Source organism: Patella vulgata, chromosome 3, assembly GCF_932274485.2.
Source record: "Patella vulgata chromosome 3, xgPatVulg1.2, whole genome shotgun sequence".
NCBI lineage: Eukaryota > Metazoa > Mollusca > Gastropoda > Patellidae > Patella > Patella vulgata.
This window is the reverse complement of record NC_065881.2, coordinates 65,318,187-65,333,992: the sequence shown is the minus strand read 5'-3', so window position 1 is coordinate 65,333,992 and position 15,806 is coordinate 65,318,187. Positions and strand designations below refer to the sequence as shown.

The following is a 15,806-nucleotide window of genomic DNA, read 5'->3' as shown; positions in this document are numbered from 1 at the left end:
AAATCTGGTTAATCTACTGCCAGAATGTTTTCTGTGTTTTTTTTACAGAATTATTTTTAATAGTGTGGTGGAATTAAATGAAATGGATTTAGTTTCCTATTTTTCTAGGGCTAATAAAGACGGGAGTACGACATATAGTGTGCTGTGAGGGAAATTTTGACAGCGTTGCCAAGGCCCACTCGTATTTTGAATTCCAACTGTCAAGGGTCTTTTTACGTGCACGCCAATGTGTACACGGGACCTCAGTTTTTCGTACCAACCGAACGACTAGAACCTGACACGGGACAAAACGCGCCGAAAATCCCGAGGAACTTTCTTGGCCAATACAACAGAACTAACCCCGAGACCTCTTGGTTAGAGAGCCAGTGTCTTACTCACTGAGTCACAACGGCTTATGAAATGCTATGGTAACGTTACGTCTTGAAAACAAAAGAAGAGCTACGTTGATTTGAATTATATAGCAGATCCACAATTGGTTGGACGTTAATCATACAGATGATAGAATTAATGACATTATTCTGTTGTAAACCCTTTTCATATTAAACACCACAGATTGCCCCTTCCCCCAAATTTTCTACTGACTCGACCTAATCCAGTATCAATCTAACAGTAAACATTAAGAGTAATCAGTTTTGGTCTCTGAACGTTTTGCCAGTAACTGCTCCATTCTTACTCTTCAATGAGTTCTGATTATGGGTCCATAGCCCAAGCTCTTTTGTAAGTTGACATATGTTAAGGGGAAATAAGAACATGACATTATCAATTGGTCTTATTATTTTTGACATGCACAGCTTTGGTCAGTGATCAAAGACTCTATTGTTATTGTTTAATCAAGCATGTTGCTACAGCAGTAATTCTAGTAACTAAACCTTTTTAATCCATATTTAAGGTGAGCTACAAAATCGTAAATATGCCAACCTGCCTTCCCGATGCTGCTTCATAAAACCCAGATCCTAACTAAATCACAAAGAAATTGATTGAACGCTGAGCGGATGGGTGAATAAAGAAACTATATGGAATTAATTTCCGCTGAGCAGAAACATTGTTATTCACAGTGGACGGATATTCTATAACAAGTCACGTTTTTTCTGAATACGTGCAGAGATCGGCATAGAATTTCCAATGAAAAATATCGAAACCCAGCAAAATCGCTATGAATATTAATGAAATTATGGGTTTATCTTTTCCCAACATTTCCAGACTCATCACGGTTTTCTTAATACCTAGACAGTGACGATGAATGATGAAAATCTCAGTAGAACATGCCAAAGCAAGTTGCGATGAATATCAAGACAGATTTGTTTCATCTTTTTCTGAGTGAGATTTCTGCTTTCAGACACCACACGACGTTTTCTATTTTACTAAGAATTAACCATTGGCTACGAATGAATTCGTAATGTTATCATATACACCATTTACAGACAGGACAAAAATGCTTCCATTAACTATTTTTGCCACAGGTTTATAGGAAGAAAATATTGAATTAAACGAGTACAACACTGTTGCTTATATTAAGAGAGGAATTTGTTATATAAATTTAAAAAAAAATAACCAGAAAATTATTATCTCATCAGTGAATGCGTGTTTTATAAATAGAAATGATTTAATAAATTTTAAAATGAAATAAGTAATACGCGCATGTTGTTTTAAACAGTAAATATGTATTACAGTAGTTGAACACCTGCCTACAACATATCCATCTTTAAAAGCTAAAAATAAATAAAATGAAAATATTTTTTAATATCCCGGATTTTGGCACCACAAGGATAATGAAGACGCACATACGTTATACAGTGTAGTATGAGGCCGACAAAATGTGCAAATAGCGCCGTTTCCGTCTACATAGTATTCACGGTATTCCAGCTGTCAAGGTTTCTTTTTACATAGGACATAGAACTTCGGGTTTCCGTCCCAGTTGAGCAACTAGAAGCTGTTCCGTTCCGGGCCCCACGTATGGAAAGCAGTCTGGAAATTCCCAGGCGCTTTCTTGCCCAAACACTCTTTAATCACTGGGTCACCGTGGTTACTATAGCTAATTCGATTGACTGCGGAAACCAAATAAAACAATAGTGCCCAATAAATCAATATGTATGTTAATTGTTCAATAATTCACGTAGTATATCCTGATGGAATTCTGTCAATTGTCAATATCCCAATCACCAGATTATGCACTTGGGTCTTAAAATTTTCACAATCCATCAGAAAGTCAAGCTCCTTATATACTAATACTGGTAATTTGATCATGAAACCTGGACATCGCCAAGTTTTAGAATAGAAAAGAAAATGAAAAGTAATATAATATACATCTAATTTAAACAGATTGTGATGCCGTGGACAAGGGACGTGTGCCACCTTTTCTATCACCTAAAAGGAAGTTAATAAGGCGGAAAATTTGTTTTATTTTATGGCTGTATTCATGAGCCAGAGATCCTGTCCAATGTTTTAGAGTTAAAAGCCCTTTATAATGAGCACGAACATGACCGCGAACACGAATTTGAAAGTTTTTTTTTTAGCAATACTATTTGAATGAAGTCGTTCATACTGACCTCGAACTAAAAACGGACCGAACGATTGTCATTAGCCAATCAGAGTGCGAGGTCAAAAGGAGTATACATGCTCAAATCGTTTCATCTGTGAATTTCCGTGCGTATTGACGATTTCATGAGTATGGAAAGTGGCAATGATCGGTTTTGGAGTTGAGTTCGTGGTCACGGTCGCGTTCAGTATAAATGGCCTTTAAGCTACGTTTGTCAAAGGTCCAGTCTACCGTTAGGTCCCTAAAATTCCTTTCATGATTCAATTTAATCTGATGAGCCAAATCGTCCAGATAGTATCCGGTAAAGGTTGCAATTTTGAAATAGATTTTAAAGTATACCCTGATTGCAAAAATAAGGGTAAAAATAAATTGTTATTACATGTAGAAGAAACGTGTGTTCTAAATTAATGATATATGGTGTTTGTCTACAATCCATGGATAAAGGCTTGAAAATATTTCATCAATACGAGTTAAGAAATATTCCATTTATCAAAAAAAAACAAAAACCCATGACTGATGTTATTTTTTATTCCCAGCTGTGTATTAAATCAGTTGAAGGATATTGATAGATAAATAGCATGCTGATTGTTTGTCACGTATATTTATATTCATTATCTTCTATCAACTGTAAACAACAGTCGCCATGGATCTCCATCTCACTTAAATGAGGTCAATAATTAATAATTGGGGCCAACTTTTTATGACTTTTGTTAATTACATGTCTTCCTATAAACCCAGCACGCACAAATCAATCAAGCAACTTTTCTCCCGTGGATCTGTCAAGAAAAACGACAGTAAACAGAAAGATCCTAGTGTGATGTCAATTCACTTGCATCGTCCAACTGATAGCTGAAACCTTTCCTGTTTCCTTTTTCCCCGAGTAAGTCTCCATTATGAACGGGTAAATGGCCCAGCATGCGTCTATGCAATTTTCTGTCTTGATTTAAAAAGAATGATAACAATTCACTTTCTATTTCGAAGTCAAGCTTCTTTAACGCCATCTTTATCTCTCTTTCTTTATTATTTAATTGAGAAAATCGAGACCGTGGGGTAAAAAGGTGAACGCTTTCTGGAATTGAAGTAATCATTAAGACACGACATATAGAAATGATTCTATCCCATTAGACAGGAGATATGAAGAAAAAAAACATCTGAGTTATATTCACTTAACATCAAATTATTAAAGTGAATAAAGCTACCACAAATGAGCTCATTGATAAGTGGTATCAAATATTCAGGAAGTAAGCATTCCCTATATCAATAATGGTTGGATCAGAGAAAACGATAGGTATAATATATTTCTAGGGATAACCTGTATGTGAATGTCCTATTAGTATATTTGCAGACACGCGGAATTAAATGAATATTGAACCAGAAACTGTCGTTACTCTGCGAGAAAACAACCCGTTTAATTAATGTAAAACATCCACATTCAAGGCGGTGCAACTCTTCCTTTGGGTGTCATTATCTGTGTTTTTATTATTGTCCATTGTCAATCTAAATGATTTGTGTTTGATCTAGTCTCAAATCCTGCATTTACTTCCTTGTTATATATACTTTATTTGTTCTCCCAAACTCATAACATTATCTTGCATCTGCAGCAATTTTACACATGCAGATGATGCATGTTATAAAATGAAATACGTGTCAATTACAATTATTATAATATAAACATATTTAATAGACAAGCGGTGTAATTAAAACCTCCACTAGGTTGGTTAATTACCTAACTATGTAGAAATATGCTCTCAGTTAAATTGCAATAACAAAGTATCTGCTAAAGAAACTATGTTTTGTTCCATCGTTATGGAGCATATTTAGTAAATGATTAAAGTGACGGTTCTTGTAATGAAACATCAGAAAAGAACTACGTCACCAACTTCATTAAGAATGCAACATGGGCATCGTTATTTTGATAATCGTTAGCCTCTTTCTTAGGAATTTGAAGCATAATTTTAATTTAATCTTAATCACTGCAAGATCGTACCAGAAAGCCTCAAATGTTCTCTTACAGTTAATATATTCCGTTTGTATAAAAGTGTAATAATGCATTTCACTGAAAACTCATTTGCCTCTGAACTGTTGAAAACGTGCCTTTAAACAAGAAGATTTAATGCTTCAATAAAGAAATCGTAATCAAGTGCGCCCTTCAGATTCTTAATAAATCGATGATTCGCGAAAGCTTTTTTCAATCGAAATGTCAAATGACCAGGAAGAATTTTAGAAAACTTCTTTTTAGTAACAAGATTTACTGACAAAGAAAAATAACTCTCAACCAAAACAAAACCTGATGCCATGCTGTCTTTTAACAATCAATTTTCCTGTCTTTGTTTACAAAAAAAGTAAATTATTAATCTATCGTTTGAAATTTCACATTAAAATGGGTTAAAAGGCAGCTGAATCTTTCCCAAGATAAATTAAATACAAAGATTTCTAGCGTATAGTTAGTAACATTTTGAAAACTGAAAACTGATCGAGAATCAAATAATTCATCTCATAAATAACGGTGACAGGAATCTATTATTTTTAATGTCGATTTCAACAATGGATTCGCCAACGCAATTTATTGGAATGTTCAGTAAATATTATTTCGTAATATAAATTCGATTAGGGGATTATATAAGCCATTCTTCAAATATGTTCTAATTTTAGAGAATATAATTTGCTCGATATTATCTGGTATCCATTTGATATTACTAATGAGCTCTATCAGGCAGCGTGGTTATTGTTTTACACCGTCGAAGTACAATTTTTAGTAAGGTACTGAAAGAGCTATAAATCGAAATGCATTAATATGTGGAATTATCATGTGTTAATCCATTTTCGCAAGGTGGACGAAATCGATGTCAGAGTCTTTAATTCTTCGGGATTTGATAGCAGTGCAATAATATAGAGTACTGATACGTATTGTTATCCGTTATTGGACAACTAATTGAAGAAATACATTTTCCCCTATTATACATTTTTGTTTCTATTATATGATTATTATTTTCTTATTGAATTTTCATGAAACATTTTCTTTATTAACATTTAATACTCAGCCTAGATAAGTTTGCGAATATTGCTAGTAGTGGTTACATAAGATCGCGATATTTACTTTTTTTATGTTCTATATAACTCTTTTTATGTTATATAGTTTACAATTATGTAAATCAATTCCAGAACAGATTAGGTTAATTAATTATAAACCAGATGCATAATAATATTGACGTTCCCTAGAATATACACCGGGTATTTTGTTCTATATGCACCTCAATTACCATACTGGCGATGATAATCATGCGAAAATACTTGAATAAATCATGTAATCATCGAAATATATCAAAGGAATATTAAAACTACAATCACATAAAAACTTTAAATGCGTTTACACATGTTCTTTAACATTATAGTGATTTAGTTTAAAGGGACAATAACACTCTTGCTGGCTTGAAAGCTCCAGAAAATAAATAATATCTCTATCTAAGTACTAGATGTTTAATTGTCCTACCTGTTGTGTAAATTATCCATTACATCCTATTTTACTTGTCCAGAGGGTTTGAAAATATTTTTAAATCGAAGTTTCATTTGAAAAGGTTTACGTTAGACGTTTCAAACCATTATGTTGAATTTTTCAAAATTTTTAAATAAGGTGTGTTAAGATGAAATTTGTATCATCAATTAATTGAAATATTCTAAAATAGTACAATTTGTTGACCAGAATAAAGATTGGGACATATTATTCAGTTACAACAAGAGTGGTATTGAGCCTTTAAAGATAAGTGTACTTAGTTTAAATAGTTTGATTTAGTTTAGTAGATCGCAGATACAAAAACGTACATACATGTCCCCAATATTAATTTAATGGCTTGACAATCTTATTTCAGTTTTAAAGAATACAACCACCATAATAACAACAGTGAGAGGATGGTTATTTTTAAATACTTTGCTAGATCTAGATAACGTGGCATTTACCTTAAGGCTAATCCAAAACTGGACACTCCAGTAATTAAACCTTCGAATAACCCAAAACGTTTCAGACATTGTTATTTAATTCAATTCTTGACTTCCTCAAGTAAATGTTAGCCGGTGATCATTTGAGTCTGTGGCGTTTCTTTTGGACTTAACATACCGACTTCTTAATACGACTGACTTATAACCTTTTAAAATTTGGGCATTGGTATTAAGAGTAATAGGGTTCCGTCTACTTAAGATTAAGAGATTGACCAAATTGGCCTAGATAAGCAGAGAATTTAATTTGATTTGGTCAACTAGATTAAGTAATTTTGAAAATCGTCTGTGTCCTAAATGACTATGTTATAGTATCTAAACCTTTCAGTGCTTATGCAGTACTTATATTTTAGAAAACACTTCACTCTTTGTTCCCGACGTGCACACGTCATTTGTCGCGTTGGGCGGAATGCATAAAGTCGTATTATGAAATTCTTGCGGTTTTGTTTTTATTTCAACTAGAAGACAATAAAGTATTTTAAGCAGAGTTGTAAGTAGCAAAGAACAAATGACTTTCATTGAACTATTATTACATCATCGTATACTTTGTAGTTCGTTGGTGGTTGGGTGGTCTAGTTGTTAAACCATAAGGTCTGTAATTGTGAGTCAAAGTGGTTTCGATTCCCCGCGTCTACGTGATGATAAAGGGTCGAGTCGCCTGTTCAACCTTATGAGTTTTCTTCGGGTCCTCCAGTGTCCTCCCACTGCTAAAGACTCATACCATAGTTAAGTCCCGAAATGACATAGTTTGTGTCGAGTGGACGTAATCTCTCTCTCTTTCCAATGCCGACTTGCATCGTTTCTAATGTTACAGCATGCATGACAAAGCAGTTATGTAACTTACACGAGGAAGTAGAATTACCGAGCAAAATCATAAATGCCAAATATGAATGAAGCGTGTTTGATTTGCGACAATATTGCATGCCAGTGATGTATTCTGACGGACTATATTGGAAGTCTCCCAATAAATTACTGTTTAAAAATCATGCGCTACACATATTTTTTTTGTAAATTCTAGACCGAATATTAAATAGTGTGTTGTACATGGAGTAAGTTAAACCCTAATAAAAGTAAACCCAATTATCCACCTTTTATAATCTGCTATATATCAGGTTTTAAGTATAAAGGTAACCCAGTTCGTCTTTTGATGTTATCTTTATAAAAGCAAATATCACATCAAAGACAAATTTACCAAATCTTGTACCCACATGTATCCATTTTCATATTATTTTGGATCAAATCGTGATAAAAAGCTAATATACTTTTGACGAGCCACAGCCTCTATACCAAATTACCCTGTTCGATAACAAGCGAATTATAAATTATACGTTTTTTTACTGTCTTGTTCTAATTCTCAGCAAAGTGGGTATTTTTTCTCTTAAAGCCACAATACCCCAGATTAAATAGCAAATATAGACTAAATGCGAATTTCCGTTATTTAAATTGATTTTACGTCGCCATCTTTATTGATTTAAGATAGGAAGGATGTTTAAAGCTACTTTTCCATGTACAAACTGGGTGATTTGTTGAATTATTTGGACTAAAAAGCATATTTAAACTAACTAATCTATTAAAAATCTGATTCGTATCCATGTGACTTGGCGATAGCGGAAACTGGCAACGGGTGCCAAGCCGGGGGAGAATTCATTGCATATAAAAGACGACATATTGTCTTTAATCGCCGTTCATTTACCATAAATATCGTAGTCTAAGTAAATTCTCGGATTATCCCTTGCCAACGTCTTTATGCGCGGTATATATCTCAGAAACTGTTGTACGTTTAAGTCTCTCACTGTTTCCACGTCTGCTCACCACGAAGTTTATCAACATATACATTAAGCGCTTCCTAACGCAAAGCGATCAGACAATCTGTGCGTGCAACCTTTGGCGCCAGACAGCCCTAATCGTCGGGCTGTCAATTAGAGACACCCTGTCCTTTTTGTCTTATGTGCGCACCATGGGTGTTTTTCAGTAATCCGGTATTTTCCTAGTAAGATTGAGTGTCTCTACTTTCCATATATTCCAAAATTGACATATACTTTTATTAGAAATAACCACTTTATAAATGCTCCTGTGGTAACATACAATCACGGTTTCACAGAATTTTAACTCTCAGTTGTTTATTACCCCCCCCCCCCCCCACACACACACACACAATTTGTACATGAGCAGACCTTGTTTTATTCTGATTCTGAACTTTTGTAACACTGTCCTTGTCCCAGCAGCCACAGGCCAGAAAAGTGGAAACCGGACTTGAAAATCACAAGGTTCTATTCTGATAAATATTAGGGCCGCGGTGGCCCAGTGAATATAGGCTGACTCACTGCCCAGGAGATCCTCAGGATTCTTCAGTCTGGCGCCCCTTGTCAGGGTGCCTAAATTAAACCTTGGCAATTTGAATTTAACGGAGAGCAGGCAGAAACGCCAATGTCCGGGCAAAATTTCGACCGTATACATATATTCATTACTCCGGTTGATTCAGAAAGGTAAAAGTTTCAAACCCATTTCATTTCGCGTCATTTAATTAGATATATACGGTATATATTATTTGTTGTTATATTTGTATTTAGGGTTATACTTTAATACAATCAATTATGACATGTTTCATAACCCGTTTTGTCACCTACACAAACAAACACATTTAACTTCTGACTTTACCTGTCGTTTATAATTCACATTCTTGGCACGTTATGAATAACATTGATATTAATATGCTGTTGTGTTTGTAATATTCTAATCTATTAGTAGGTGCTACGCAGGAGGACCGCACTACGCGCAAAACAAAATCTACGAGATAAATCTGCGGACCAGACAGAATACATAGACATTGTACGTAACATTCCACTCTATGTTGTTTCGTGTGTAACATTCCACTTTATGTTCTGTATGTAACATTCCACACTGTGTTGCTTTGTGTGTAACATTCCACTATATTATGCTGTTTTGTGTGTATCATTCCACCCTATGTTATGTATGTAATATTCCACACTGTGCTGTTTTGTGTGTAACATTCCACCCTATGTCCTGTATGCAACCCCCAACACTGTGTTGCTTTGTGTGTAACATTCCACTATATTATGCTGTTTTGTGTGTATCATTCCACCCTATGTTATGTATGTAATATTCCACACTGTGCTGTTTTGTGTGTAACATTCCACCCTATGTCCTGTATGCAACCCCCAACACTGTGTTGTTTTGTGTGTAACATTCTGTTCTATGTTGTTTTGTATGTAACGTTCCGCTCCATGACTTGGTTTCGATTCCCCACTTGTACGTGACACGGAGTAAGGACGCCTGTAAAGCCTCATGGGTTTTCTCCAGGACCTCCGGTTTCCTCCTACTGCTAAAGACCCCTACGCACAAGGGAATTATTGAAACAAATTTGGACCATATATTAGTTCTGAAATGACCTAATTTGTGTCATTTGGACGTTATCTGTGTGTGTAATGTTCTAATCCTTGTAATATAATATTGGTAATCAATCGCTTAGTGATATAGGTATATAATAACATAATCATTATTATAACGATAAAGAGACTTTCCCCAGTTTTAATAATGTTGGTTTTTTCGGGTTTGCGCTCAATGAGGTTCGATCTCCTGACTCACTGCACCAAATCGAGGTGTCAATGGCAATCCGGTGCCTATGAACAATCTCAAGATAAAATAATCAATGTTGAGAATATGTGTAGTTTTAGAAGAAATTGAGGGACTCAAAATTCCCCGAACTGTGCCTATTATTTCTAACTCTAGCCTGCGCCAACATATTTCAACGTTTAGATCAACGGCCAAGAAAAGTCCAGAAAGTATATGCAGCTTTACGTGATGGGTCGACAGTACTGGTGTGGGAATAAGACATGATGACCACTCGGATACCACTTATAAAATCAAGGTTCACATAACTAACATTCATATCGTATTAGGTAAGCCGTCCCTTTAATATAAGTACTTATTAACTATTTAATCGCCTTATCAAGGTAGTGTGGCAAACTTGCCATTTTTCACAACACATCTCTTATTATAGTGGATGTCTTAACATAAAATGGTATTATATTTGTATACATAATATGAGCCTGTTTGTTTTACGGCGACATACAAACTGGATCATTTCGGGACTAACATATGGTTCAATTTCAATTTCAGTAATTCGCTTGCGCGTAGGGGCCTTTAGCAGTGGGAGTAAACTAGGCGTTGATTTTTGGCTTGACATGTGAATAAAATTGTCCAATTTATGTAATATTTAAGGCCAACTGAAAGTTCTGCATTAGGCAGATTTAGCTCTTACATAATGCATCTTTAAGCTACAGGTTTATATATTACGTTAGAATTAACAGATTATTTAGTAAATCATTAAACTACAAGTTTATATTTTATGTTAGAATTAAAAACAAGTGTTTATCAAACCATTAAGCTACAGGTTCATATTTTATGTTAGAATTCAAATTTTGTTTATCAAACATTCAACTATTGGTTTATGTAATTTAACGAACTAATAAGGTATTATAATATCCATAAGTATTATAAAAGTTATCATATTATGATATGTATAAGTATTATAAAATATTATAAAATATATTATAACATGTAAAGTATTGTAAAGGATATTATTATATTATAATATGTATACGTTTTATCATAAAAAAATAGTATAGCATATTATAATATGTGTAAGTATTAGAAGTATATATAAAAATAAGTATAAATATTATAACAAACAGTATATTTATACATACATGTATTATAACAAATATAATATTATAATAGTATTATTATAACACATAGTTTGTTACAACACACAGACTATTATATAATAATGCATATAAATTCCATACAGATCGGATGACCACTTTTGTTGTTCGAGCATTCACAAGGTTCAACGCTTCATTGTTTCACTAATTTATATAATGCATATAAATTTCACAAAAATCGAATGATAACTTCTGTCGTTAGAGCGTTCATGGAGATCGACAAAGTGAAACAAGGGTCATAACTCTAAAAGTAATTAACGGAAATTGCTGAAATCCAATAGACTTCTTAGTTTCCCTAATTTAAAGGATGCATATAAATTTCACATAGATCGGAACATAATTTTTGCCGTTAGAGCGTTCACACGGTGTAACAAAGGGAAATAAGGGCCATAACTTCAGAAAAAATTAACGGAAATTATTAAAATTAAATAGGATTCTTCATCTCAGTAATGTAAACAACATATATTATTATATCGATTTCAAAACAATCAGATCATAAATGTAGTCTGTAGAGTGTTCACAAGAAAATGTGAACGACGGACCAACAGACCGACGGACCGTCGGACGGACGGAGGCTACGGCAATATACGATCACATTCCTATCTGGGCGTATAAAAAGCAATTTGCCTGTAAACACCAATTTAAGTTTTTTTAATGGTTTGTATTGTAACACCTGTGCGTCATAATATTGCTCAATGCCGTTGAATTTATCAAATATATTATGCGTGAATTAAATTTAAACAACTGATAATATATTATTTCTAAACAACGGGTATATATTATATATATTTACATTGCTCATAATGACATATACTTTTACGCAACAGCAGTTCAACAATATTAACATGTACGTCACAAAATAAAATGACTGAATAGAAAGGAAGGATGCGACTGAAAGGAGAGATGCACATGGGAAATGTAATAACATAATTTCTATAGATCGAGTGTTTATTTATTGAAATTGGTTTATTATACAAATGATATTCGACATTATACGGTAAATTTATACTCAACACAGCTTACTATGTGAGCTATATATACTGACGTCAAAGTGAATAACTACACTGTGAATGATAGGGTATGTCACTCTAGGCGTTTATTTAATAATCCGACAGCTGTGTAAGAAACACAGTGCCCTAAACACCCGTCTTAACCTATATTATGTAATATTTTATTTAGTAATAAATAACACAAACAATAATTGATTAACTTAAAATACAAGGACCAAAAGATAAGCGAAGAATAGAACCAGGAGCTTGCCTTCAGAGTCAATTACCCAATGAGGTCCAATTTGAACCATGAACGGTGGACACACAAAGTCCCGCTTTCACATATATAAGCTATGTGAACTGAGTTAAAATTTGGTATTAAAAAAGTCCCCAATTTGAGGAAAAGATTCGGATTTTCTTGGGGCTGGACGGCGAAGGAAACGAAATAAGGTTTAGCGTCCTACTTTTCTGCATCAACAGGGATTATGAAGACGGGCATATGTCATAATGCTGTAGGGATGTTTTGCACGGACATTGGCGCTATGGTCACTCTTAAATCGTGTCTATGGGAGCCACGGTGGCTCAGTCGATAAAGCGCTGGCCCATTTAATAGGATGTCTAGGGTTCGATCAAGGTGTTGGCCGAGAAATTTCCAGGAATTTTCCACCGTGGACCTCCCTTTTTCATAAGGAACAGCGTCTAGTTGTTCGAATGGGAGGAAAACCGAGGTCCCGTGCACACGCTGGCGTGAACTGAAAAGATATCTTGACAGTAAAGTTGGAATTCAATTGCTGTCCGGGCAATTTCCCTAAAAGCACACTGTATGGCATTTGTCGGTCTTCATAAGCCCAGTTGGCGCAGAACCCTAGGACGTTAAACCCCATTTCATCCATCCCTACGGTAATGGGTTCTTTTATCTGACCTCGGTTTTACTTCCTATCCAAATGACTAGACACTGTGTCTTACCAGGCTCCCCGTCCAGCATCACTGACTAAGAGAAACCTCGCTAGAAAACCAAGGGCAAACTTCTCGGCCAACACCCGGTCGAATCCAGACCTCCTGATTAGTTAGCCAGGGCTTTATTCATATGGTGCATGTAATCGTCCCCTAAGCAACCGAGATTAAGTTAATTTTCAGAACATGTAAACCATTACCCCTTTCTTTTCAAAATGACGTAAAAACAATCCGGTTGATTTTATTGCAAATATAGTTTATACTGCTATGTATGTACTACTCAAACCTGAACTAAGTAAATCAAAATTTCCTATATATGTATAATAATTTAGTTCCTATTTTCAAGTGTCGTATATAACACTACATATATTATTATATACACATTGAATAATAACGGTACGTCATATATAATGCATTATATATAGCATACAACTTTATAGTTATATTTAAATGGCTTACCTTTAAATCTTGTCACACCATACGATAAAACTATTACTTGAGAAAATATATCAACGTCCACAACAACGTGTATTAATAGTTAAATAAATTCTCCTGTAGAGTCATCGGGGCCAGTACAAAAAACATGCTGTTGTAGAAACTTATTCAGTGAACCAGTACAGCGTAGTCTATCTTTTAAACATGAGTATTGTAGCGCTAGTATACGATTCATCTATACGTAAACAACAATAGATGAACGCTTGACTCGTATGATTGAGAGTCCGTCCATTTGTTGTTCACGGTTTAACCGTGTCGTTAAAGGGACATTAAAAGCAGAAATAACGACGCCAGATATAAAATGACCGTTAAGAAGATAGGCTATAAAGTTAAAAGACAAGATAACATGATAGGATATGCTTGCAAATAGATTATCTTATCTCATGATAGGCGAGAAATGGAGTTAACGTATATCACTAGTATGGATATTTACTTAGGTTAAAAGTTTTATTTTTTAAACAAAAGTGAAATGAAATAAAATGACGTTAAGCGTCCTATTGTTCTGCACCAACTGGGATAATGAAGACTGTCATATGGGGAAAATTTTGTTTCGGCAGCGGGGCTACAGCCTACAATTTCGAATTCCAATTGTCCGGGCCTCTTTTACGTGCACGACAGCATGTACTCAGGATTTCGGTTCTTGTGCCATCCGAACGACTAGGCCTTGGTTTCCTTACCAGGTCCCATGCCTTTCGACACCACCGACATGGGGAACCACACAGCAAAATCCCGAGTTAAGTATACGTACATATCTCTCTTATAGGATAGCAGGATACGTTTAATATTTGAATACCGGGTGCCACTTTAAAGGACCAACATCAAAAAGTAGAACAGGAAAATACCCGGGTCTTCGCCATTAGTCTGTAGCGAATGTATTAACCGTTATTTATACCCACGTCACCAATAACGCCATTTAATCCGCATTCATAATATAAAGATCATATAAGTTTTCAATGTATCAACAATTGCACTTTTATGTAGTAATTGCCAGTCTGAAAGATAACTAATTTGGGTTAATTAGATTAATCAGTTGCGATAAACAAGTTACGTGAGGTCAATTACTGGATTTTACACAAACGTAATCTTTATGAAGGCAAATCCATATCTTATAAAGATATAAATATATATTAATTAGTAACTCATTTTTAAAACTATATATATTACTTTAAATCAAATGTAAATATATTTGTTTGTTTTATGCCTATTTTCACAAATAATATAATATAGGTTCTTTTTATTGCTATTTTTAGATCGTAGTGATATCGAGATAAATATAGCAACACAAGCATCTTTATATAACGTACAGTTATGTTAGACCTGTGAAATTAAATGAAATGAGGTTTAATTAACGTTCTACTTTTCTGCACCGACTGGGACAATAAAGACGGTGTTGGACCAGTGTGTAGTAGGAACGTTTACGACTATTATTTTTATAATAATGTGTTCTTTTTTTTAATATCCAACTATACATATACGACTATTATTTTATAATGTGTGATATTTTAATATCCAACTAAACATTTACGACTATTATTTTAATATCCAACTATACATATACGACTATTATTTTTATAATATGTTATTTTTTTTTAATATTCAGCTTCACATATTCGTGAAATGTGTATGTAAAAGACGTACATAATATCAAAGAAAAATGTTCAAATGTCAGCGACATTGAGAATCTTGTGTATATATGTTTAGAAGAAATATTGGTTTGTTTGAATTAAAGTATTGTGGCGATTTAGCGTAAGTTTGAGAAAAAATGCTCCTAGTATAATAACATATTTGGAAACAGTACATCACTAATAGCTTTAAGATGGAAAAAAATATAGTTTTCATAGTTTGTGATTAGTGTTTGTGATTGTTTCTAAATTGCCAACTTACATATGTTTACACTGACTGTAAATGTTGATAATATTTACAACAACACATTTCAAAATTTTAAAAGGGTCGCACAAATCTTTCTTCACAGCATAACTGCCCATGTGACTATAACAAATGAAATGAAATGAAATGGGGTTTAACGTCCTACTGTTCTGCTCCTAACTGGGCTAATGAAGACTGGCATGCGCCATACAGTGTGCTATGAGGAAATTT

The 15,806-nt window shown here is 34.2% G+C and overlaps 1 protein-coding gene across 5 annotated transcripts in view; it reads right to left on the bottom strand.

The window, feature by feature from the left end:
* Positions 1 to 13,850, bottom strand: part of LOC126815159 (cGMP-specific 3',5'-cyclic phosphodiesterase) — an 84,892-nt gene extending 71,042 nt beyond the window's left edge. For 2 of the 5 annotated variants that reach the window (XM_056099595.1, XM_056099596.1), the window contains exon 1: positions 13,674 to 13,848. The gene's annotated coding sequence lies outside the window, so the exon portion shown is untranslated. Of the gene's footprint in view, positions 1 to 13,673 lie in introns of all 5 variants that reach the window. The other 3 variants (XR_007677836.2, XM_056099594.1, XM_050540712.2) reach the window with 3 other exon arrangements.
* Positions 13,851 to 15,806: the final 1,956 nt, after the last annotated feature.